The 24,513-nt window shown below is 44.7% G+C and overlaps 1 protein-coding gene across 1 annotated transcript in view; it reads left to right on the forward strand.

Moving 5' to 3' along the window:
• The first annotated feature begins 7,791 nt into the window (after nt 1-7,791).
• Nucleotides 7,792-24,513, forward strand: part of AKAP13 (A-kinase anchoring protein 13) — a 383,896-nt gene continuing 367,174 nt past the window's right edge. Inside the window, exon 1 of the mRNA XM_074399972.1 lies at nt 7,792-8,016. The gene's annotated coding sequence lies outside the window, so the exon portion shown is untranslated. The remainder of the gene's footprint in view (nt 8,017-24,513) is intronic.

Raw genomic sequence — 24,513 nt, forward strand, 5'->3', positions numbered from 1 at the left:
GGAACCCAAGTCTGTATTTCTGGTGTGGTTCAAAAACTCAAGCTATATATTTAAAACAGTACTGCAAAGAGAGAATGATGAGAAAACAGAAGAGGCACAGAGGTTGGGAGAGCCACTGGGGTAGACACAATTTGTATGACGTGTTCCAGCCACACTGAAATGCCCTCAGTCCTTCACATAAACACCCATGCATACCTTCTCTTCTTTGTACCATTGTTCCTTCCATTGTCAGCCATATGATCTCTGGGGTCACATGGCACAGGTTCATATCCTGACTCTGGGTGACTTTGGGTAAGTCACTTAAATCTCATCATTTTCCTCATCTGAAAAATTAGGGACAATTACAGCACCTCCTTGTGATTTATTGAGAGGATCCAATGAGTGAATGCATACAGAAGGCTTAGTAGAACGCCTGGCACATAGGAGGTAATTATATAGTGATGGTGGTAGTACTGATGATGATGGTGGCGATGATGATTTTCTCAAATGATTGTGTATCCCTTATTTATTTGGCAAGTTTTATTAATTGTTTATAATTCAGGTGAAATATGACCTCTTCAGGCTGGGTGTGGTGGCTCACACTTGTAATCCCAGCACTTTGGGAGGCTGAGGTGGGAGGATAACTTGAGGTCAGGAGTTTGAGACCGGCCTGGCCAACGTGGTGAAAACCCATCTTTACTAAAAGTACAGAAATTAGCTAGGTGTGGTGGCATGCACCTGTAGTCCCAGCTATTCAGGAGGCCGAGGGAGAATCGCTTGAAACTGTGAGGTGGAAGTTGCAGTGAGCTGTGATTGTGCCACTGTACTCCAGACTGAGTAACACAGTGAGACCCTGTCTCAAAAGAAAAAAAATTACCAGCCAGGTGCAGTAGCTCATGCCTGTAATCCCAGCACTTTGGGAGGCTGCGGTGGGCAGATCACCCGAGGTCGGGAGTTTGAGACCAGCCTGACCAACATGTAGAAACCCCATCTCTACTAAAAATACAAAAATTAGCTGGGCATGGTGGTGCATTTTGGGAGGCTGAGGCAGGAGAATTGCTTGAACCCAGGAGGCGGAGGTTGCATTGAGCCAACATTGCGCTATCACACTCCAGCAAAACTCCATCTCAAAAATGAAAGGAAAATTACTTCTTCCTGTTAAGCTTTCTCTGCCTCTGTGTGCCACAAAACTTTGTCTCTCTCCTGGGGCCCTTACCATGCTCCATTGCAGCGACTTATTGACATCTCTACCTACCCCTGGGAACTGTAAGTTACCTGATGGGGACTAGGTCTTATCAAGTACAGAGCTTGACACATAACAGATGCTTAGTAAATATGGGTGAATTAAAGAATGTATTGATGATTCTAACTTGTCTTAGTGAAGTAATATTTCCATAAGAAGTTTTTTTGAGTCTCCTAACTCATTATGCTCTCACTTTAAACCAAAATCATAAAACATTGTTCTCCCATTTGAATTGTTTCTCTGGAATGTAAACTTCTCAAGATCAGCTCCAATATCTTATCTGATTAATTTTGTTGCCCATGAGCCATACTGTGTCAGGAAAATGACTAAACGGCCATAAAAATGATACTGGCAAGAACATTGGGCTGATGAATCACGAGATCATTGACCAAGAAGTAGTCACAGAGCTCTTCCTTCTTATATGGGGATGTGGATTTCAATCGACTTCCTGGTTCTGTTGTATTATGGTAAAAACACTGAACTCAGGGTGAGAAGACTTGAGTTAAGGTCCCAGACCCACTCTTTATCTGTTATGTGACTTTGGGCAAAACTTAGTCTTCCTAAACTTCACTTTCCTCATCTGTAAAATGGGTTTAACAATACCTGTCGTTACAATGATCCATGATTGCAGTGCTGGACTCCAGCCTGGCCAACAGAGTGAGACCCTGTCTCTCAAAAAAAAAAAAAAAAAAGTTAGGCCGAGTGCAGTAGCTCATGCCTCTAATCCCAGCACTTTGGGAGGCCGGGGCAGGCTGATCACCTGGGGTCAGCAGTTCAAGACCAGCCTGGGCAACACGGTGAAACACTGTCTCTACTAAAAAATACAAAAATGAGCTGGGCATGGTGGCTGGCATCTGTAATCCCAGCTACTTGGGAGGCTGAAGCAGGAGAACAGCTTGAACCCGGTAGGCAGAGGTTGCAGTGAGCTGAGATAGTGCCACTGCACTCCAGCCTGGGGTGATAGAGCAAGACTCCCTCTCAAAAATAATAATAATGCTTAGTTAATTTAAAAACAATGATACCAGCCGGGCGCCATGGCTCACACCTGTAATCCCAGCACTTTGGGAGGCTGAGGCGGAGGATCATAAGGTCAGGAGTTTGAGATCATTCTGGCCAACATAGTGAAACCTGTCTTTATTAAAAATACAAAAAAAAAAATTAGCTGGGTGTGGTGGCACATGCTTGTAATCCTAGCTACTTGGGAGACTGAGGCAGGAGAATTGCTTGAACCCAGGAGGCAGAGGTTGCAGTGAGCCGAGATCGCGCCATTGCACTCCAGGCCAGGCAACAGTGCAAGACTTCTTCCCAAAAAGAAAAAAAAAAATACCTGTTAGATAGAGTTGTGGTGAGGCCAGTAAGTTGGTGCAATGCATGTGAAAGGGCTTCACCAATGGCCAAGGGCTTTAAAAATTTAACAGTGGTGATTATACTTGCTTGCGCTAGTAAGTCCCCAGTTATATTCTGGGTGGCCAGTTCTCGTCACTCAATGGGTGGCTTTCTCAGAAGAGACCTTCTATCAGTTTTAACCACCAAACAAGGTACTTGCCTGGGAACAAACAGTCCTCCTGGAATTTTACAGACATCTCTGTTTTGAGAGTTTGGCAAGTGACTAAGCTTGGTTCCAGAGAAAATAGCCCTGGGTGGACCTGCCTGGGGAGCATGTAGGAGAGCTCATGCCTTTCTCATGAGTCAACTTGCTCTGAACATCCATCCAGAATAACATGTGGAGAAAGAGTGTGAGCTGCCTTTGCTGGGAGCCTGAGAACTGAGGGGAGCCTCTCTGGAATGACAGAGACTTGAAAACCAGCTCTGAAATCCGATAGAATAACCTCGCCAGAGAGTAAGAGCAAATCCTCCTGACAAGGAGCCCTGTGTCAGACCGCCGGGGTGGGGTGTTAGAGAGAGCAGAGGGCATTGCCTCCAAGTTATTAAAGACCAGACTCTGCATCCTGGATTTAGAGACATGTTTGCTCATCATTATTCATCTGGCTGAATCCTGCCCCCCTCCTTTTAGGAAGCCAAAGAAATTTTATAATGGAATGAGGCGATTTCATTTTGGCATTGCCTTAGTCTAGTATGATCATGTTCTTCAGCTGGAAAGTGAGTTACACATTCGTAGAATTATGAGATACTAGAACTTGGAAAGAATCTGGAGAACATCAGTTTGAACCTATGGAAGCTGAGACTCAGAGATGAAGTGCTGTGCCCGTGAGCAAGCAGCGAGTAGAACCAGAATCCAGGAGTCTTCACTCAGCGCAGATCACCACCCTGTCCTCCTCCCAGACCAGTGAACCTGGATAATCCAGATGTTTCCCTTTATCAGCTGTGGTCCGGAGAGAAAGGGTGGATCTAGATCAGAAGTACAATCTGCTAAGTGAACAACCTAGCACTGCTGCAGAGGAAATTTCTTTTGAAACCTCCTACCATGACAAGCTGCATGACTACCGTCATCCGTGTAAAGAAGGTTTAGGTTGCCATCACACATATTGGAGTTGCATCAAGGACCAAACATGTCCACCCAACCAGTTCTCCTCCTTGACAAGTCTTCCCCAGATAGTCCGTCTCTTATGTGTCATTTCTTCCAAACTATCCCAGAGAGTAAATGAGCTGGGTTAGAAACCAAGACTTTGATGACAATGCTTCATATCTCATTAAACTTTCAACAACTGTGGGCCAGGCACACTCCATTTGGTATCTTGTTTAATTCTGACGACAAGCCTCTGAGTTCGATAATCATAACCATTGTAAATTGAACTCAGAGGCTTGTCTGAATTGAGATGCGCCTTTAAATAAAGCATTTTCATTTCAAGTTTTGTCAGAGGCTTGTTATAATAATAATGACAATTTACAATTGATATGATTATCGAACTGAGGAAACTGAGCTGGGGGTTGAAAAACTGTCTTCAGATCACACATGTAGTCAGTGGCAAAGCCATGCTGGGTCTTTCTGTCTTCAGTGGCATCAGGTCCATCATACTGAAAATTAACACTTATTTATATGTATAAAAGTATATATACTCTCTGCTAAACCACCACTACACCTCCATCATGGACACCAGCCAGGTGCAGCCTGTCAAGCTGGCCAGGGTCATCGAGGTCCTGGGCAGGACCGGGTCTCAGGGACATTGTGCACAGGTGCACCTGGAATTTATGGATGAGAAGAGCTGCTCCATCACCCACAGTGTAAAAGGCCCCATGCACAGGGGCGATGCACTCACCCCGTTTGAGTCACAGCAAGAGGCCCGAAGCTTATGCTGAGCTTGGCTGCTTGCTGGGTCTTGGATATTGGGTTCCACCACCTCACCGATGGGAATGATGTGTCACGATCTGCTCATTTATTTTATTGTTTGTCTGCCAAACGGGAATTGAGATGCGCCTTTAAATAAAGCATTTGAGTTTCAAGTTTTAAAAAGACTATGTTTATTTATTCATTCATTTATGCATAACACACACACATCTATGTCCATTTCTAAGCAATGCCCTGAAAAAGTTACTGTACTTTGAATACTCAAAAAAAAAAAAAAAAAAAAAAAAAAAAGGCCAGGCGTGGTGGCTCACGCCTGTAATCCCAGCAATTTGGGAGGCCAAGGTGGGTGGATCACCTGAGGTCAGGAGTTCGTGACCAGCCTGGCTGATGTGGTGAAACCTCATCACCAAAAACAAACAAACAAAAGCATACACACACTCCACTGAGCTTTTCCATTAACGTTCCTACCAAAGAGTGCTTCAAACATTGACGTATGATGGAAGAGTGAAGGTAGCAGATTCTCCACTCTGCCATGCTAGAGTCGCTTCTGGGTTTAAATCTATTCCTAACGAATGGAGCTCCACTCCATTCTGGGTCACACAAATCTCCCCTTGGCGCTCTAGAAAAAAATAATGTCCAAACTTCAAGCTAGTTTAAGATAATAGTAAGTAGGATTTAGTAAGTGATTACTGTGTGCCAGACACTATGCTAAGCCTTTTAAATTAATTACCTCCCAAGTAATTACAATTACAAGAGAGAATTACCATTAGTGGTATCATCCTTTTATTTAGCTGGCTAAATTTCACACAGCCCATGAGAAACAGAGCCAGCTCATCGCCATCATGCCGCGATGACACCCAGCTGCAGAGAGGAGCACGGAAGGAGGGTTTTATTCAGACACTAAGGTGGACTTGGGCTCGTGACACTGTAGCCCAGCATCCAGAGGCAGGAGTGCCACTTTCGGCACCCTCTGTCCTTAGTTGTGGAGGTGGGAAGATCCGGTGATTTAAGCTCCAGTAAGTGGTGGCACCATTGCTATGCTCACAAGCAGCGCCTGGTAGAGTTCCAGGTCTTATTCGATGCAACCCTACACAGAGACATAGTTTTCCTGGTTTACCCCTTGGTAAGAGTTGCCAGAAACTTCAGATTAAGATTAAAAAAAAAAAAAAGTGGTAAGAGGAATGGTCCCCATCTTATGGTGGATGAAAGTTTCAGCTCTTTTTCCAACCAGGTTGGGAGACTGGATTTATTTGTATTACCAGCACGAGTCACAGGTATAACAGACTTGTGATTGACCTCATTCGATTGCTCAAGAGCCTCTTGACTTGTTATCTCATTACCTCTGCACAATGCCTTCCCGGTGCACAGATAAGTCAGTGAGGTCACCATCCCACATGCAGGAGAGTTTTCATTCCACCTCTAGGCTTCCGCTGGGGGTTCTTCTCCCTGCTAATCTCTGCCCTTAGAAGTCTTCCTGTCACGGAACTTTGCTCAACTTTCCTTCCTGGTCTACCTTGGCATTTGGTCAGCAGGCTGTTATTTAGCTCATAAGCATTTAAAATAACCTCTTTTGCTTGTTTTATTTCCCCTAATTGAGTCAAGCCTTCCCAAGGGCATGTCTGATTTATTTGGTTTCCCACCCATAACACATAGCATTCTCTTCGGGCATGTCAGGTTGTCAGTACAGCTTCGTTGACTGGCTTTTATTTCCTCTGTTGCTGTTGTGTTGTGTGTGTGTCTATGTGGAGTCTGGGTCTCACTCAGTCACTCAGCTAGCATGCAGTGGTGTAATCGTAACTCACTGTAACCTTGAACTCCTGGCCTCAAGTGATTCTTCTCCTCCAGCATAAGGGGAATTTATTTCCTCTGCCCAGCCTTCAACACAAGGAGAATAAATTGCATAAGAGAAAAGGGAGGAGAAGAAGCAAAAGTCTGGATGTTTCAGCCATAAGGAAAATAAATTTATCTGGGCTTTTTTGTGTAAGTGTCTTGTTTGTCCATTGCTTTCACCCAGGTATTAAATTACTTCTGCAAACAAAGAGAACTAGGACTCGGGGAAGGCCTCCTGTGTGCCAGGTTACGTTATTTTAACTAATCCTCACAATCACCTTAAATAGCAGTAATTGTTTTCCTCGTTGTGAATATTGGGACTCTGGAATATTAAGTAATTTTCCCAAGGCCACCTATCTAACAAGGGATGGGGCGTGTATTTAAAATTCAGTTTTATTCCAAAGCCTATGATTTTCCACTCAACTACACATCCCCCAGCTTTGCCCCAGGGTTCATTTACCCATCCCTTTCATTCCTTTCCTTTTTATTTGACAGGTTTATCTCCAAGTTGCATAACATGGACTCCAGGGAAGCCTGATAATGGCTTCATGGAAAAAGGGAGCAGGGAAGTGGAAAAAAAAGAAACAAATGTTCTGAGCTCCCGCTGTATGCTAGGCTGTTGTTACTAGATTCTTCATACACAGTCATTTATTTACTCATTTTAATGACCTCATTTTGCAAATATGAAACCTGAGGCTCAGGAAGTCAGTCACATGACTTGCTTAGGGTCCCACAGCAGCGGGTAAGTGATAGAGTCAAAATCTAGCCCCAGGGCTGTCTAATATCAAAGCATAAAAATGTAGTTTCCTAGAAAAACACCAGGATTCTACTCAAGTAGTGGGTAGGTTTTCAGAATCTAGGACTATAGACTACAATATTGTCAGGCCCCATAGGTAACAAGTAAGTCTGGGTGGAACAAGACTCTAAAAGCCTTGAGCTTCTGACACTGCAGATATGAGGCACTTGTGATGTGGCTGATGAAAGCCCATGGGGGAAGCACAAGAGGTCACAGGCTAAAACCAACATCCAGCCACCCGTGGAGGTCTGAGAGCTTGTGAATGTGCTGTTCACATGTCCTGTGTAGTGACAGGAGACCCCAGAAACCCAGGAGTTTCATCGAAGGAGCATACACTGTGTGTAGACTGTCTTTGAGGGAGAAATTTGTAATCTGTTATTAACCATGCTTTGGGCATAGAGCAATCTGTGTCAACAACGCACACAATGTCACAAAAGAAATTATTTTTAGATCAGTAATATTGTGGATATGAGTTGCTTTCTCCGCCCTACAGTCAACACCGCATATTTCCTCAGGGCCCTGCCTTCGTCTACTGTCAGTAAGTTGACTCTCCCAATGACTCCAGGGTTAGGCAGGTAGGTGACTGGGCCCAGCCAATCAGAGCCATATGTTCCCAATCAAAGTAAAGTGATCCAGATGAGCCTGTGACCCAATAAATCGCACTGAGATCTTTGCTTGGCCTGCTGGTAAAGAGGCACTCTCTCTTCCCTTCTGGGTTTGAACTCTGCAGGATGTTGGCCTGAAGTTGCTGGTAGCCATTCTACCTCCATGTGGAACTAGAGAACAAACCACCACAGAGAAAAGCAGAAATACACAATGAAGTAGGTCGTGTCCCAGTGACGTTTGACCCTCTGAATCCAGCCTGACCTGGACTTTTCAATTCCCTGAGCTAATACATTCCCCCTTCTTGCTGAAGTCAAGGTGAGTCTATTTTCCTATCATTTACAAGAAAAAGAGTCCTGACACAATGGTTTTTCAAAAATTGTCACTCACCCCTGCACCTTAGGAGCCTTGGAGTTAATGAGATTCTGATACGACGTACTGTTTCCATGTTTTTGCTTAACTGTCTCTTTCTTAGTAAGGTCTTTCCCGGCGACTGCATTTTGAATTGTGATTCCTTCCAATCCAGTCATCCTAGTCCCCCTCCCCCATTTGTTGTTGTTGCTGTTGTGTTGTGTGTGTGTCTATGGTGAGTCTGGGTCTCACTCGGTCACGCAGCTGGCGTGCCGTGGTGCAATCATAGCTCACCGTAATCTTGAACTTCTGGCCTCAAGTGATCTTCCTGCTTCAGCTTTCAGAGTAGCTGGTAATCCAGGCACGTGCCACCATGCACAGCTGGTTTTTGAATGTTTTTGTAGAGATGGGGTCTCATTATGTTGCCCTGGCTGGTCTCAAACTCCTGGGTTCGAACAATTCTCCTGCCTCGGCCTCCCGAATTGCTGGGATTACAGGCATAAGCCATTGCATCCCACCCCACTGCCCTTCTTTTTTTTACTTGTCACTCTATGATATGCTACTTATTTTACTTGTTTGTTTTGTTTATTATCTATATCCTGTAAGTAAGTCATAAGGGCAGGATTTTTTTTTTTTTTTTTTTTTTTTTTTTTTTTTTTTTAGGCAGAGACTCGTGTCACGCAGGCTGAAGTATAGTGGCAAGATCTTGGTTCACTGCAACCTCCACCTCCCAGGTTCAAGCAATTCTCATGCCTCAGCCTCTTGAGTAGCTGGGGTTACAGGCTCCTGCCACCACACCTGGCTAATTTTTGTATTTTTGGTAGAGACAGGCTTTTACCATGTTGGCCAGGGTGGTCTCAAACCCCTGACCTCAGGTAATCCATCTGCCCCGGCCTCCCAAAATGCTGGGATTACAGGCATGAGCCACCGTGTCCGACCTGGAATTTTTGTTGTTGTTCTATTTTATCCATTGCTATTGACTACATAGATCCTGGCACATGACAGGAAGTTCAATGAGTGAATGAACATTTGGCAAGTGATACATCTAAGGCCTGTCAGAGCCTTTCTGTTCAGACTGACTCGGGTTCAGATCTGAGCTCCTCAATTATGGGTTGCTTAATGCTGTGCACATCACTTAATCTTATTGAGATTCAATTTCTCACCCCAAAACAGTGCAATAATTTCTACTGTCAGGATTGTGAGACTGGATGAGGTCATACCATCCTACTCTTGCCTGTCACATGGTAGGCTCTCGTTTTATATACTTGGGGTGCCCAACTAGAGTGAGGAAGAGAACCCACTAAATTGATATGTCAGGAGATCTTGCTCATCTTTTGTGAATCAGTGATGGCTGATGAACAATTTGGGATATAACCTTGGCTCTGTGCGAGAACAAATATTTGTGGCCTGTTGTCGGCATGCTTGCCTAGTTTTACAATGACTGATGCAAGAAAGAAGACGTTTCTTTGGATGGTCTGGAAATTCTGGTGGGACACAGATGAGAAATTGCTGGCTCTTGGCAAAAGATGACATGACTTTTATTTTATTTATTTTATTTATTTATTTATTTTTTTGAGACGGAGTTTCGCTCCTGTTACCCAGGCTGGAGTGCAATGGCGCGACCTCGGCTCACTGCAACCTCCACCTCCTGGGTTCAGGCAATTCTCCTGTCTCAGCCTCCTGAGTAGCTGGGATTACAGGCATGCACCACCATGCCCAGCTAACTTTTTGTATTTTTAGTAGAGACAGGGTTTCACCTTGTTGACCAGGATGGTCTCGATCTCTCGACCTCGTGATCCACCCGCCTCGGCCTCCCAAAGTGCTGGGATTACAGGCTTGAGCCACCGTGCCCGGCGACATGACTTTTATTATCTGCTTCTTTACTGAGTGTCGTGGGCTGAATGTTGTAGCCTTCCAAAATTCATATGTTGACCCTACAATCCCCAGTGTAATGGTATTTGGAGATGGGGCCTTTGGGAGGTGATTAGGGTAAGATGAGGTCACGACAGTGGGAGGATCGTGTTGGGATTCGTGCCTTTATAAGAGACACTAGAGAACTTGCACTTGACATGCTCGCTCCTCCAACCCCCAAGACATGTGAAGACAAAGCAAGAAGACAGCCATGTGAAAGCTGGGAAAAGAGTCCTCACCAGAATCCGACCATATGGACATGCTGATCTTAGGCTTCCAGCCTCCAGAACTGTGAGAAAATTAATTTGCTTTTCTTTTTTGAGATGGAGTCTCCATCTTTCTCCCAGGCTGGAATGCAGTGGTGCGATCTTGGCTCACTGCAACCTCCACCTCCTGGGTCCAGTTTAAGCAATTGTCCTACCTCAGTCTCCCAAGTAGCTGGGATTACAGGCATAAGCCACCATGCCCAGGTAATTTTTTGTATTTTTTAGTAGAGACAGGGTTTCACCATGTTGGCCAGTCTGGTCTTGAATTCCTGACCTTGTGATCCGCCCGCCTCAGCCTCTCAAAGTGCTGGGATTACAGGCATGAGCCACCAGGCCCAGCCAATTTGCATTGTTACGCAATTTGGTTATGGCAGCCTGAGCTGACTAAGATATTATGTACTCTCCCTTTCACATTGGACATATACAAAATGGGAATCTGGACCAGGAAGGGTGGTTCACGCCTGTAATCCCAGCACTTTGGGAGGACAAGGAGAGAGGATTGCTTGAGCTCAGGAGTTCAAGACCAGCCTGGGCAACATAGTGAGACTGGTCTCTATATTTAAAAAAAAAAAAAAAATTTAAGAATGGGAATTTGTATAAAACAATAGTAGAGTGAGAATAAAAAATACCAGTACCAAGGAAAGTGCACTTCAGCATAGGAGCACAGGTGAATGGGAAGAGCAAATGGTTCATAAGGTAATTCTGATTTCTAGAATTGATCTATGAGTTTAGTTATAAGCTTTGAATTGACCAAGGAAAAGAGAGAGAGAGAGCGATCATCAGGGTCAGTAAGAGACAGACTCTCATGGCTTAATGTCTATGAGCTGATAAACTCTCAGAGTTCAAGGGTAGCACCAGTTACTTAGCATCATATAAGGAGTAATTACCTGACTCTTTCATTCTGAGACTGGTCCCTTAACAAACATGCCCAGGTGAATAAGTTCAAAGGAATACTTTGAGCCCTCAGAGCAACCATCCAGCTGCCACCTTTTGCTCATCACACTTAATGAAATGTCCTGGGTTTTCCCTTCAAACTGTGGCAACTTTCAAAAAGTAGATTCAATAGCTTTGTCCCATGAGAGTGGTTCTGATTTTTTAAGAATTCGCACTATGGAGCCCTTTAGGTACTGTGCTGAGTACCCATGAAACTTATCTCTGATCACCACATGGATCAGCAAGTAGGGCTCAGAGAAGGTAAGTCCACAGACTCCCGGATAATCAGCAAAATAACTGGAGCCCCAGAGCCTCTGCTCTTTTCATTCCACAGGTGTTTCTCGCACCTTAGTCATTGATATACCCCCTTCACAATCTTTGTCTCATCCTGGTAGCCTGGGTTACTGCTTACTATCTCTCAGCAATTTAACTCACTGTATTTTTACTTGAATATGTTTTTCCTTAAGCAATATAGCTTTTCCTTAAGTAACATCCATTAAATTATGGATTCAACATACTTGTCGTATACATACAGTTAATACAGTTAAAATAATTATGTAACTATTAATTTTTTAATTAAAAAATGTGTGCTACCTAACATATCTGATTTCCAACTAATGCTGTGCATGTTCAACACTGTTTCCAGAAGTTAAATAAAGTGGATATTGTATTGGACAATAGTATCTGTTGCTATAGTTTTGGATTTTAAAGTAACAAAACCACTCTTCAAGTAAGGATCACCACCTCTCTATGAAGGCAAAACTAAAAAGTAGAGACCCAAAAATATTTCAAACAGCTACAATATTATCACAGGAGAAATGGCTAGGCTGGGCATGGTGGCTTACGCCTGTAATCCCAGCCCTTTTGGAGGCCAAGGAGGGCGGATCACCTGAGGTCAGGAGTTCAAGACCAGCCTGGCCAACATAGTGAAATCCTGTCTCTACTAAAAATACAAAAACTAGCCAGGCATAGTGGCAGGTGGCTGTAATCCCAGATATTCAGGAGACTGAGGCAGGAGAATCACTTGAATCCAGGAGGTGGAGGTTGTAGCAAGCTGAGATCGCGCCACAGCACTGCCGCCTGGGCACCAGAGCTAGACTCTGTCTCAAAAAAAAGCAAAAAGAGGTGGCTTAGTTTGCAAGGGTGAGGGGACCAGTCATTTAGATAAATAAGTTTTTGTACTTTAACTTAAAATAGACATTTCTGGCTGGGCATAGTGGCTCATACTTGTAATCATAGCACTTTGGGATGCCAAGGCGGGCAGATCATCGGAGGTCAGGAGTTCGAGACCAGCCTGGACAACATGGAGAAACTCCATCTCTACTAAAAATACAAAAATTAGCCGGGCGTGGTGGTGCACACCTGTAATCACAACTACTTGGGAGGCTGAGGCAGGAGAGTCACTTAAACCCGGGAGGCGGAGGTTGCAGTGAGCTGAGATCTTACCATTGCAGCCGAGCCTGGGCAACAAGAGTGAAACTCCATCTAAGAAAAAAAAAAAGACATTCATTGGTCAAGTGTGATGGCTCATGCTTGTAATCCCATCACTTTGGGAGGCGGAGGCAGGTGGATCACTTGAGGTCAGGAGTTCGAGACCAGCCTGGCCAACAAGGTGAAACCCCATCTCTACTAAAAATACAAACATTAGCTGGGTGTGGTGGTGCGCACCTGTAATCTCAGCTACTTGGGAAGCTGAGACAGGAGAATCGCTTGAACCCGTGAGGCAGAGGTTGCAGTTAGCGGAGATTGTGCCACTGCACTCCATCCTGGGCAGTAGAGTTAGTGAGACTCTGTCTCAAAAAAAAAAAAATAAAATAAAGACATTTCTTAACAGTTAGACTTAAAATAATGCTATGGGTAGAAATAGAATAAAAACCTTTGGACTTGGTTAATAACTATGAAGAAACTAGCATGAAATCCTATTTAAATAAGGCCTCAATAGAGCACCCTGACAAAACAGAAGCAGCAAGGTTAATTAAATCTTTATGCCTTATATACCTAGGGAACCCAACCTTGTAAGATTAAACAGCATTAAAAATAGAAGGGCATGTGGTGAGTTGAGTTTGCACTCAGTATACTAATGAAATTGTCTTTGTGGGTTTTCACTGGTTGCTTTTAAGAGTAAGTTTGAGTAGTAATCTCTGAGGAGGAGCTAACCAAGTGAAAGAACAATTTCCTTAGCGCTACAGCAGGGAAGATGTTATTTATCCATGATCTAACAGCCATTGGATGAATGACCAGTGATGGCCAGATATTGTGCTGGGTTCTGAGAAAAATATAATAAAACATGGCCCCTGGGCTGGGCACAGTGGCTCATGCCTGTAGTCCCAGCACTTTGGGAGGCCGAGGCAGGCAGATCACGAGGTCAGGAGTTTGAGACCAGCCTGCCCAACACCGTGAAACCCCGTATCTACGGAAAATATAAAAATTAGCCGGGTGTGGTGATATGCACCTTTAATCCCAGCTACTCAGGAAGCTGATGCAGGAGAATAGTTTGAACCCGAGAGGCAGGGGTTGCAGTGAGCCGAGATCATGCCATCGTACTCCAGCCTAGGTGACAGGGTGAAAACCCATCTCAAAAAAAAAAGAAAAATTGCAGCCTTGACGATGTTACTTAAGGCCAGGTGCAGTGGCTCACGCCTGTAATCCCAGCACTTTGGGAGGCTGAGGCAGGTGGATCATATGAGATCGGAAGTTCGAGACCAGCCTGACCAACATGGAGAAACCCTGCCTCTACTAAAAATACAAAAAATTAGCAGGGCGTGGTGGTGCATGCCTGTAATCCCAGCTACTTGGTAGGCTGAGGCAGGAGAATCTCTTGAACTCAGGAGATGGAGGTTGTGGTGAGCCGAGGTCACCCCATTGCACTCCAGCCTGGGCAATGAGAGCAAAACTCTGTCTCAAAAAAAAAAAAAAAAAAAAAAAAAAGGTTATGGCCCCTGCCCTCAGGGAGCTTGCAGTCTACCAGAGGAGACAAATCAAAGAATGACAGTGCTGTGTTGTGTGAGCACAGGCACAATGGGAGCCCAAGAGAAAAGAAATCAAATCCAGCCTGAGGATGTCCGGAGAGGGAGGCGTGAGCTAAGTTTTTAAGGATGAGTGGGAGTTAGTGATGAGGTCATGCCTGGCCCAAGGACTAAATCACACATAAGGAAGCACCTTAATGAGGGGCAATAGGATGGAATCAGGGATCAAGTCATTCATTATAAACAAGCAATTCAGTCGGGCTTAAGGGAAGATTGTTGGGGAAAAGAGGTTCAAGACGTGATGTCCCAAATGATGACAAGCCTAACGAAAGAGCTGATCCTGAGAGCCGTCGGAGCTGTCTTCAGGTTTGAAGCGAGCTGTGGTGTTCTTGTCGGAGGATGTCAGGAATACCCTGTGAGGGCTGTTCATCTGCACTCCTGGGACTTTCCCTGGAGGCATTTGGCACCAGGGCAGCAGCTGCTATCGCTGACTGCTGGAAAACAGGGTCTTGCTGGCCTGGAATTCGGGCGACTGTAATTACAGATAATGGGCCTCAATTTGCCTGTCAGGAATTTGCACAGTTGGCTCTATCCCTGGAATTTGAATATTTTACATCCCGCTTTGTATCAGTCAGACAGCAGAAGCAGCAGAAGTCACTGGGGTTTCTCATCCACTCAGTCAGTGGGCCTTGGATATGGCCATGGGGCTCTTGAAAGCAGCAGCCATTCCCATGGAGTGAGCTTTTCCTAACCAAGCCCACCCCCACAGAAAGGCTTAGAGCCACTCTCAGGCACCAGGTCTGGGAAGCTGAGGAAGCAGAACGTGCTGTTAAAGTGATCCCATGGCGGTTTCCTGGGGTCTACGGCAGCTCGGAAGGACTGGGTCCACTCACATCCTGCTCTTTAACTCAGGCTGACACACCCTCACCCCTTACTGCCTGCAGCCTGTTTTTTAAAAAGAAAGAAAGAAAAGAAGAGGAACCACTTGCTTTAATACTATTTTTCCTTTCCCTTCCTTCCTTCCTTCTGTCCTTCCTTCCTCCCTCCCTCCCTCCCTCCCTCCCTCCTTTCTTCCTTCTCTCTCTCTCTCTCTCTCTGTCTTTCCTTCCTTCCTTCTTTCTGACAGGGTATGGCTCTGTTGCCTAGGCTGGAGTGCAGCAGCATGATCTCGGCTCATTGCAGCCTCGACCTCACTGGCTCAAGTGACCCCACACCTCAGCCTCCCAAGTAGCTAGGACTACAGGTATGCACCAACATGCCCAGCTAATTTTTGTATTTTTAGTAGAGACAGGGTTTTATCATGTTGCCCAGGTTGGTCTCAAACTCCTGAGCTCAGGAGATCCTCCTATCTCAGCCTCCCAAGATGCTGGGATTACAGGTGTGAGCCGTTGTGCCTGACCACTACTGCTTTTGTGCTTTATGGCCCACTCTGGTCAAGAGTCAACAATTTTATTTATTTATATAGAGATGTTTCACGGTGTTGCCCAGGCTGGGTGTCAAACTTCTGGGCTCAACGGATCCTCTGGCCTCAGCCTCCCAAGTAACTAGGATTACAGGCACACTTCACTGTGTCTGGCCCAATTTTGTTTTTTATCCTTCTGGTTTTGCCATCTGTTCTTTTCCTAGCACTGACTTCTCTATGTATTTATTTAATATTTATTTATATAGTACTTGACCATATTATAAATGCTTTATATATATTGACTCAAAATTATTCCTCCTAACACATGTATGCGGTAAGTACAGGCAAGGAAGGTATTATATCCATTTCACAGATGAGAAAGTGAGACAGACAGTACTGGAGCTCAGATCTGAACCAGGTAGTATTGCTCCAAAGTCTATGCTACCCTTGAGCTTGGTATGTTTCAATTTGTCTCACCTCCACATGTGAGATAATTCTTTACTAAGCATTTTAATTTGTGCTAGACATTTTCCATGTGCAATCTCCTCTAATCCTCATGGCAACCCAAGGAGATAGACACAGATAAGAGAACCAAGTCATAGTGATTTATGCAACTTGTACGAGATTATTCTTTTAGTAAATGGGGAGCTGCCAGCACTAAGGAAGCTCTTTCTCTTCAGTTCCTACAGCTTCCCCAAATACTTGACTTCTGTTTATTGGCTGATCCTTTCCTGTCCTGACTGTTTTGCATATTCCCACAGCCTGAGTCAGTCCCTGAGACCCAACGACCATTGTACTTAGACATTCCCAAGTCTCCACTCAAAGGGAGCATAGAACATTCTGCCACAATTTCAGAGGGATGAAATTTAAACTTTCAGTCTATTCTGTGAGGCTACATTCTCAATGCTTCAAAGGGTCCCTTAATAAAAATAGCTGTAACAATAGTATTTGCAAGGTATTAATGCTTTTTAATGTGCCAGGTACTTTGTGTAGAATATTTCTAACCATTGTGACAATACTAAATATCATTATTTAGTAAATATTATCCGTGTTTTACAGATTGAGAAACAGAGATTCAAAGAGATTTATATAACTTTCCCATTATCACACAATTATTCAGATAGCTAACCTAAAATTTATACTCTTTTTTTTTTTTTTTTTTTTTTTGAGATGAAGTCTTGCTGTGTCACCCAGGCTGGAGTGTGTAATCTTGGCTCACTGAAACCTCTGAGTCCTGGATTCAAGTAATTCTCTTGCCTCAGCCTCCTGAGTAGCTGGGATTACAGGCAGGCATCACCATGCCTGGCTAATTTTTGTATTTTTAGCAGAGACAGGGTTTTACCATGTTGGCCAGGCTGATCTCAAACTCCTGACCTCAGGTGATCTACCCACCTTGGCCTCCCAAAGTGCTGGGATTACTGGCACAAGCCCCTGGGCCCAGCCACATTTGTGTAGTGTAGCTGGCTTCCTGTCATGTGAACAAGATTCAGGACAAGTCTTTCTAAGGGCTTTGAGAAAATATAGAGGGTGGAAGAGAATAGGTTTTAGCTTGGGTTGGTGGGATATTTCCTGTTTTTTTTTTTTTTTTTTTTTTAATGTCTTTTCTCTCTACTTCCTATTGTCCCTTCTTTCCTTCCTTTTTTCAATTAATAAAAAATGACACAATTAATAACAAAGCTAGCAGACGCCCTAGACTTGGCTCCTTGTCATATTTAAAATCCATGTTCCACCCATATGCAATTACGATTGCTGACAATAAAGTCCCAACCTAGAATGAATCAGCACAGAGAAAAATCAAAAGAGGGCAGGGCTGGGGCTTGGTGTTCAGAGTTGGCCCCAAAGTTATGAGTCAGAGACATCTCTGATTAACCTCCCTGCCAAATTAATCCCAGGCCAGGGCTTGCCAAGGTGCAGCTGGTTTCACAAACTGCAGTGGACTAAAGTGGACTGCCCTGGGAGAAGAGGGCAGTGCTAATATGTAATTCCACTCGCAGACCGGGTTGGTGAGTGGAATTATGGTCATTGACCAAACTACCAAACTTCATTCTACTCTAGCAGAAACAGTCCTAAGGCCAATAGATGGAAACGTACCTGTTCAGTTCTGCTCGTCACTGTATTCAAGAACTCGGGAAAGATGTATATAATGCTTCCAAAATGAAGGGACGTATTTATTCATATTATTTTTTATTTTTATTTTTTGAGATGGAGTCTTGCTCTGTCACCAGGCTGGAGTGCAGTGGCACAATCTCAGCTCACTGCAACCTCTGCCTCCTGGGTTCAAGCGATTCTTCCACCTCAGCCTCCCAAGCAGCTAGGACCACAGGCGTGTGCCACAACATCTGGCTAATTGTTTTGTATTTTTAGTAGAGACGGGGTTTCACCGTGTTGGCCAGGATGGTCTCGATCTCTTGACCTCGTGATCCACCTGCCTCTTTTGTGCTTTATGGCCCACTCTGCCACCGGCCTCCCAAAGTGCTGGGATTACAGGCGTGAGCCACTGCGCCTGGCCTATTCATATTATTAAATAATATCTGTGGCCAGGCGCAGTGGCTCACGCCTGTAATCCCAGCACTTTGGGAGGCCGAGGCATGTGGATCACGAGATCAAGAGATTGAGACCATCCTGGCCACCATGGTGAAACCCCACCTCTACTAAAAATACAAAAATTAGCTGGGCCTGGTCGTGGGCGCCTGTAATTCCAGTTACTTGGGAGGCTGAGGCAGGAGAATCACTTGACCCGGGAGGCGGGGCTTGCAGTGAGTGGAAATTGCACCACTGCACTCTGGCCTGGTGACAAAGCGAGACTCCGGTTCAAAATAATAATAATAATATCTGCAACGTGAACTAACCAAAAATAAAATATCGAAACAATTAGAGCATGCTATGCTAAAAACAATGACATCGGTTTGTAGAGACTTAATAGAAAAGTCTTGTCAAAAGTGTCTCCTTTGTCTGGGTTTGCCTCATCTTCTCTAGGTCAACCTCTTTCTCTAAATCTGAACTTCATGAGTAAATGCAGTGGTCGGGAAGGTAGGGGAGACCTTGTGCTCCAACCCGAGACAGACCTAGGCTCCTGTAGGCTCAATAATTCTGCATTCATTTCTTTCAGAAGACAACCCAGAAATGTTCTTCTTACCCAGATCCTCCTAGAGAAAGAAAAAGGAGTTGTGTGATCATGCTATATGAAAAGAGAACAAGAATTTAGAATCATAAAGACCTGAGACAAGGCCAGGGTGGTGGCTCATGCCTGTAATCCAGCAGTTTGGGAGGCCAAGGTGGGTGGATCACTCGAGGTCAGAAGTTCAACACCAGCCAGGCCAACATGGTGAAATCCTGTCTGTACTAAAAATACAAAAAAAATTAGCTGGGCCTAGTGGCAGGCACCTGTAATTCCAGCTACTTGGGAGGCTGAGGCAGGAAAATCGTTTGAACCCGGGAGGCAGAGGTTGCCCTGAGCTGAGATCATGCCACTGCACTCCAGCCTGGGCAACAGAGCAGGATTTCATCTCAAAAAAAATTAAATAAATAAAGGCTTGGAAATGGACTGAGCATGATGGCTCATACCTGTAATCCTAGAACTTTGGGAAGCCAAAGCGGAAGATCACTTGAGGCCAGGAGTTCCAGACTAGCCTAGAAAGCATAGCTGAGACCCCAATTCTACAAAAAAATAAATAAATAAATAAATAAAATAAAATTAGCTAAGCATGATTGCATGCCTGTGGTCCCAACTAGTCAGGAGGCTGAGGTGGGAGGATTGCTTGAGCCCAGGAGATTGAGGCTGCCGTGAGCCATGATATCCCTACTGCACTCCAGCCTGTGGGACAGAGTGAGACCTTGTCTCAAAAAAAAAAAAAAAAAAATCCGGAAATGAGTCCCCTGCTGCGTGGGCTTTGGACAGTTTATTTACCTATAAGAAGGAGAAAACAAGACTTACACTTTACAGTTGTTAGGAAGATTAAATGAGAAAATACATGCTAACGTGCACAGGACAGTGTGTGACTCATGGTTAATTGTAATCTTGGTTGCCCAATCTCCTGGGCTGACCTGAACTCCTTTCTGTATTTGAAAGTCCTTCTGGTCGGGTACGGTGGCTCAAGCCTGTAATCTCAGCACTTTGGGAGGCCGAGGCGGGCGGATCACCTGAGGTTGGGAGTTCAAGACCAGCCTGACCAACATGGAGAAACCCTGTCTCTACTAAAAATACAAAATCAGCCGGGTGTGGTGACGCATGTCGATAATCCCAGCTACCCAGGAGGCTGAGGCAGGAGAATCACTTGAACTCAGGAGGCAGAGGTTTCGGTGAGCTGAGATCACGCCACTGCACTCCAGCCTGGGCAACAAGAGCAAAACTCCATCTCAAAAAAAGAGAAAGTCCTTTTGAGAGCTCTAAAGTCATCTACTCTTTCTAACATAGGATTCGTTGATCAGAAATGCTCAGAAGGGCGTTCTGAGACACTGTGTATTCCAGAAACAGAAATGGAAAATTCAATTATTCTTTTATCCAGTAAAAATGATTAAGCACTTATTCTGTGTTAGAGACTGAACCAGGAGCTAGAAACAGATAAATGAGGTGTGGATCTCCAATAGAGTGGAACACAGACAAGTAAGACTGTTGTGAGATATATGAAGGCAAAAATAGGGTGCTGAGCATATCTCAGGAAGAGCATCCAGATAGGATTCTCAGAAACCATGTGAGGGGTGTCTGTGTTGCTGTTTGGAAGTAAGGCCTGGTGGGCAGTGGGGCAGATGAGACCCAGAAAGGGCAAGCAAGAGTAGACCCGGTGAAGAAAGAGAGTGAGGATCACTTTACCAGCAGAGGCAACAGCATATGCACAGGCACAAGAGAGGAAATTGCCTTTGATTCTGACAGGCGGGCCGTACAGATTGTATTGAGGAAGAAGGGGCTGAAACAGAGGCTGGAGAGTTGGACAAAAGTCAGATCACAAAGGGTCTAGGTGGCTAAGCTATGTGATTTTGGTTTAAACATGACATGTATGGAGAATCTTTAAAGGATTCCAAGCAGCCAGGTAACACGATCAGATTAGCTTTTTTTTTGAGATGGAGTTTCGCTGTGTCACCCAGGTGGGAGTGGCACAATCTCGGCTCACTGAAACCTCTGCCTCTCAGGGTCAAGCGATTCTCCTGCCGCAGCCTCCCGAGTAGTTGGCACTACAGGGGACACCCAGGCTGGAGTACAATGGCGTGATCTCAGCTACCTGCAACCTCTGCTTCGCAGGTTCAAGTGATTCTCCTGCCTCAGCCTCCTGAGTAGCTAGGACTACAGGTGCACACCACCACATCCAGCTAATTTTTGTATTTTTAGTAGAGACGGAGTTTCACCATGTTGGCCAGGATGGTCTCGATCTCTTGACCTCTTGATCTGCCCGCCTTGGCCTCCCAAAGTGGGGGGATTACAGGTGTGAACCACTGTACCCGGCCAGATTTGACTTATTTTTATGAACTCATGATAATACACAGCTTCCTTTCCTCCATGGAAAGATAAAGTAACATCTTCAAAAATTAAAACGATCCAAGAACCTCGGGTTAGGTGGAATTTGGTAGGGAGTGGGGAAGGTTGGACTTCAATAGGAATACTGACACTGAGAGTTACTGATTGGCTCTTCTTTTACCTGCAGAATAAAATCAGTGGTACTAATGGTATGAACAGGGGCTTTGGGCTTTTTACCAAATCTGGAGACAGTTATCTTCACTTTGAGAAACGGGTTCCATGAGGCCCCTCCAAAGAGAAAGGCTGTAACCTAACCCTGAAATTTATTAGCAGAAGTAGTTAACGACAACAAAGTCTTGCCAGTAAGGCACACCAGTGCTTGCCTTCTATTTCTGGCTCCAACCAAAGCTGTCAGCTTCTCACTTTCAAAAGAATTTAGTTCACTTAATGAAAAAAAATATGATTTTTTTCTTTTTTGTGAGAAGTCTACAAAAAGTGCCCTGAAAATCCAGTGACCTCATTTTTGGTAGCTGGATCATATTTGTGAACATTTGTTTTTCATCACTGTTACTACTTTTGATCAAATTTACTGTCAGGGTTTTTGAATTTCAAGGGCAGTTTGTCTTACCAATCAGGACCCATTTATTGGAGGATCCGTCTCCATAACCTAAATACAACACGCTCACGCATAGTAAAAAATCCAGCCAGCCCCAGCCACAGGCAAGATTTGGAAAGCAGAACTAGAAAGCGGATGAAAAGAAAAAGCCCAAACTTTTCATGTTGCAGTCTTTTATTGCCCTCATTCGCTGGACAGCTTTCCTAATGTGACATTTGTCTTGGCTGATGAAGTGTCACATACTAAGCAGGTGATAAGTGGCATAACTGGATGGAAGTATTTAAGAAAGTAAGTCAGAGGCAAGTGACAAGCTGGAATGTGTGTAACTGTCAGCACAGACAGGCCCAGGACCCGACGTAAAAGTTATTTTTCCTCTCTGACTTGGCAACCCTGCTGAAGTTAGGTTTGGGCTAACTTTTTAAATCAGTCTCTCTCTCTCTCTCTCTCTCTCTCTCTGTGTGTGTGTGTGTGTGTGTGTGTATGAGTGCTATCTTTCTGTTGCTGAATACCTGCAGAAGAAAATCAGAAGACAGTGTTGTACTTAAAATGCAAAGGAGGGGCCAGGCATGGTGGCTCATGCCCGTAATCCCAGCACTTTGGGAGGCTGAGGCAGGCAGATCACCTGAGGTCAGGAGTTCAAGACCAGCCTGGCCAACATGGTAAAACCCCTTCTCTACTAAAAATACAGAATTAGTTGGGCATGGTGGCACATGCCTGTGATCCTGGCTACTCGGGGTGCTGAAGCAGGAGAATCTCTTGAACCTGGGAGGCGGAGGTTGTGGTGAACCGAGATTGCGCCATTGCTCTACAGCTTGGGCAACAGAAGCAAAACTTCGTCTCAAAAAATGATAATAATAAAATAAAATACAAAAGGGGACCAGGCACAGTGGCGTTCACCTATAATCCCAGCACTTTGGGATGCTGAGGTGGGCAGATCACTAGATGTCAGGAGTTTGAGACCAGCCCGGCCAACATGATGAAACCCTGTCTCTACTTAAAATACAAAAATTAGCCGGACGTGATGGTGTGCACCTGTAATCCCAGCTACTCAGGAGGCTGAGGCAGGAGAATCGCTTAAACCGGGGAAGCGGAGGTTGCAGGGAGCCCAGATCACGCCGTTGCCCTCCAACTTGGGTGTCACAGTGAGACTCTGTCTCCAAAAATAAATAAAAATAAAAATAAAGGGAAAGATAGAGATTTTTAGAAGAAAAAACAAAGAGAAGTAAAGTAGATTTCCAAATAGACCTGATATGCCCTTCAAGAGACCAGCTAAAATTACCCCAGCTAAAGAGTGTCTTGTGTCATAAGCTTTGTACCTAAGGTATGCTGAGGCTGAGTCCTCCCCACATGGAGCTCCATTCATAGCTCAGCAGGGAATTATCCACCCACTGGGGTCTGTAGGTCGAGACTAAGTGCCTTAGTAGAAAGCGTTTTCGAGCTGATGTGACAGAGACCCAACAAATCTGAATCAAAACCAGAGGGGAAAGAAAACAAAATTAAGTAGCTCTTTCATAAACCTCAGTGAGGTTTTACAAATTGAGACACAGATGCGAAATGTTAAAAGCCTTCTCCCGGTGCCTTTTTCAGACTGAATGAGTTTCTGCATTGAGGCAGTTTAGGCGTTTGCAAAGTGCTTGCTTTGTGTGAAAGGCAGTGAATGTGAGGATACAGAGGTAGAAGAGAGCGGTGAAGGACCAGCTTCCATCCTGTGTTTCCAGACATCTTGGGCTAGCGCTCTACTTAACTGTGAAAGCAGCTCCCGAATAAAAGTGGGACTCAGCACTACGTTCCTGTAAGTTGGTGACTGATTGGTCTCTTCCCAATAAATCAATAGTGGGCTTCATGGAGGTGGTGTTCTTGAGCCAGCCTTTAAGGTTTGTGGAATTTGCCAGGCAGAGATGCTGTGGATGGATCTTCTAGGTAGAGGGAACCATATTAATAGGGGCAGGACAGAAGGAAACCAGAGAACACATTCTGGGCACAGAGAGCTAGAGTCAGAAGAACATGGCATCAGTCTGGATACTTGGGGCAGGGCGGATGTAGGTGTCAGAGGTTGTTGACCCAAGAGGTGACTTTTACTGAAGGATGGAACATAGGAAAAGGAATGGATTTGGGAGGGAAGGTTAATTAGAAGGGCATCTGTTGATTTTGCCTGCCTGGTATTAATCCTACTTGCTTCTGGCCACAGAATGCTAATTTTCTTCTAAGCATAGGACCTTTCCCACTTTCTCAGTTCATGTAGTTCGGTGTAACTGACACTCTCTTTGGCTCTGTGGGCGAACACATGACCTGGGCCTAACTCATCAGAAAATTTTATATTTCAGGCCCTTGGGCATGGCTCTATAATTTTCATAAGAATTGCTTATTAATTCAAATATAATAGTGGGAGGATAGAAATTCAAGCTATGCCTGCATTGTAATTTATGTAAAATTAGGAAATCATTGAAGGATAGGGGAATGATAAAGATTATGGGGGAACATTTTTTTTTTTTTTTTTTTTTTGGAGACAGAGTCTCACTCTGTTGCCCAGGCTGGAGTACGGTGGCTCAATTTCGGCTCACTGCAATCTCTACCTTCCAGCTTCAAGCAGTTCTCCTGCCTCAGCCTCCCAAGCAGCTGGGATTACAGGCATGGGCTACCATCCCTGGCTAATTTTTGTATTTTTAGTAGAGACGGGATTTCACCATTTTAGTCAGGCCAATCTCAAACTCCTGACCTCAAGCAGTTCACCCACCTCAGCCTACCAAAGTGCTGGGATTACAGGCATGAGCCACCGCACCGACAAATACTTCTTCAGTGACCTCCCTGCAGTGCTATAGTGACTTATGGATGGATATATGATCAATGCTGAGCCAGTGAGACAGCCCTGAGAGTTTTGATGCAGTAGTAGAAAGTTTAGTACAGTTGCTGCCTACAGTAAT

The sequence above is a fragment of the Saimiri boliviensis genome, chromosome 5 (assembly GCF_048565385.1).
Source record: "Saimiri boliviensis isolate mSaiBol1 chromosome 5, mSaiBol1.pri, whole genome shotgun sequence".
Classification (NCBI taxonomy): Eukaryota; Metazoa; Chordata; class Mammalia; order Primates; family Cebidae; genus Saimiri; species Saimiri boliviensis.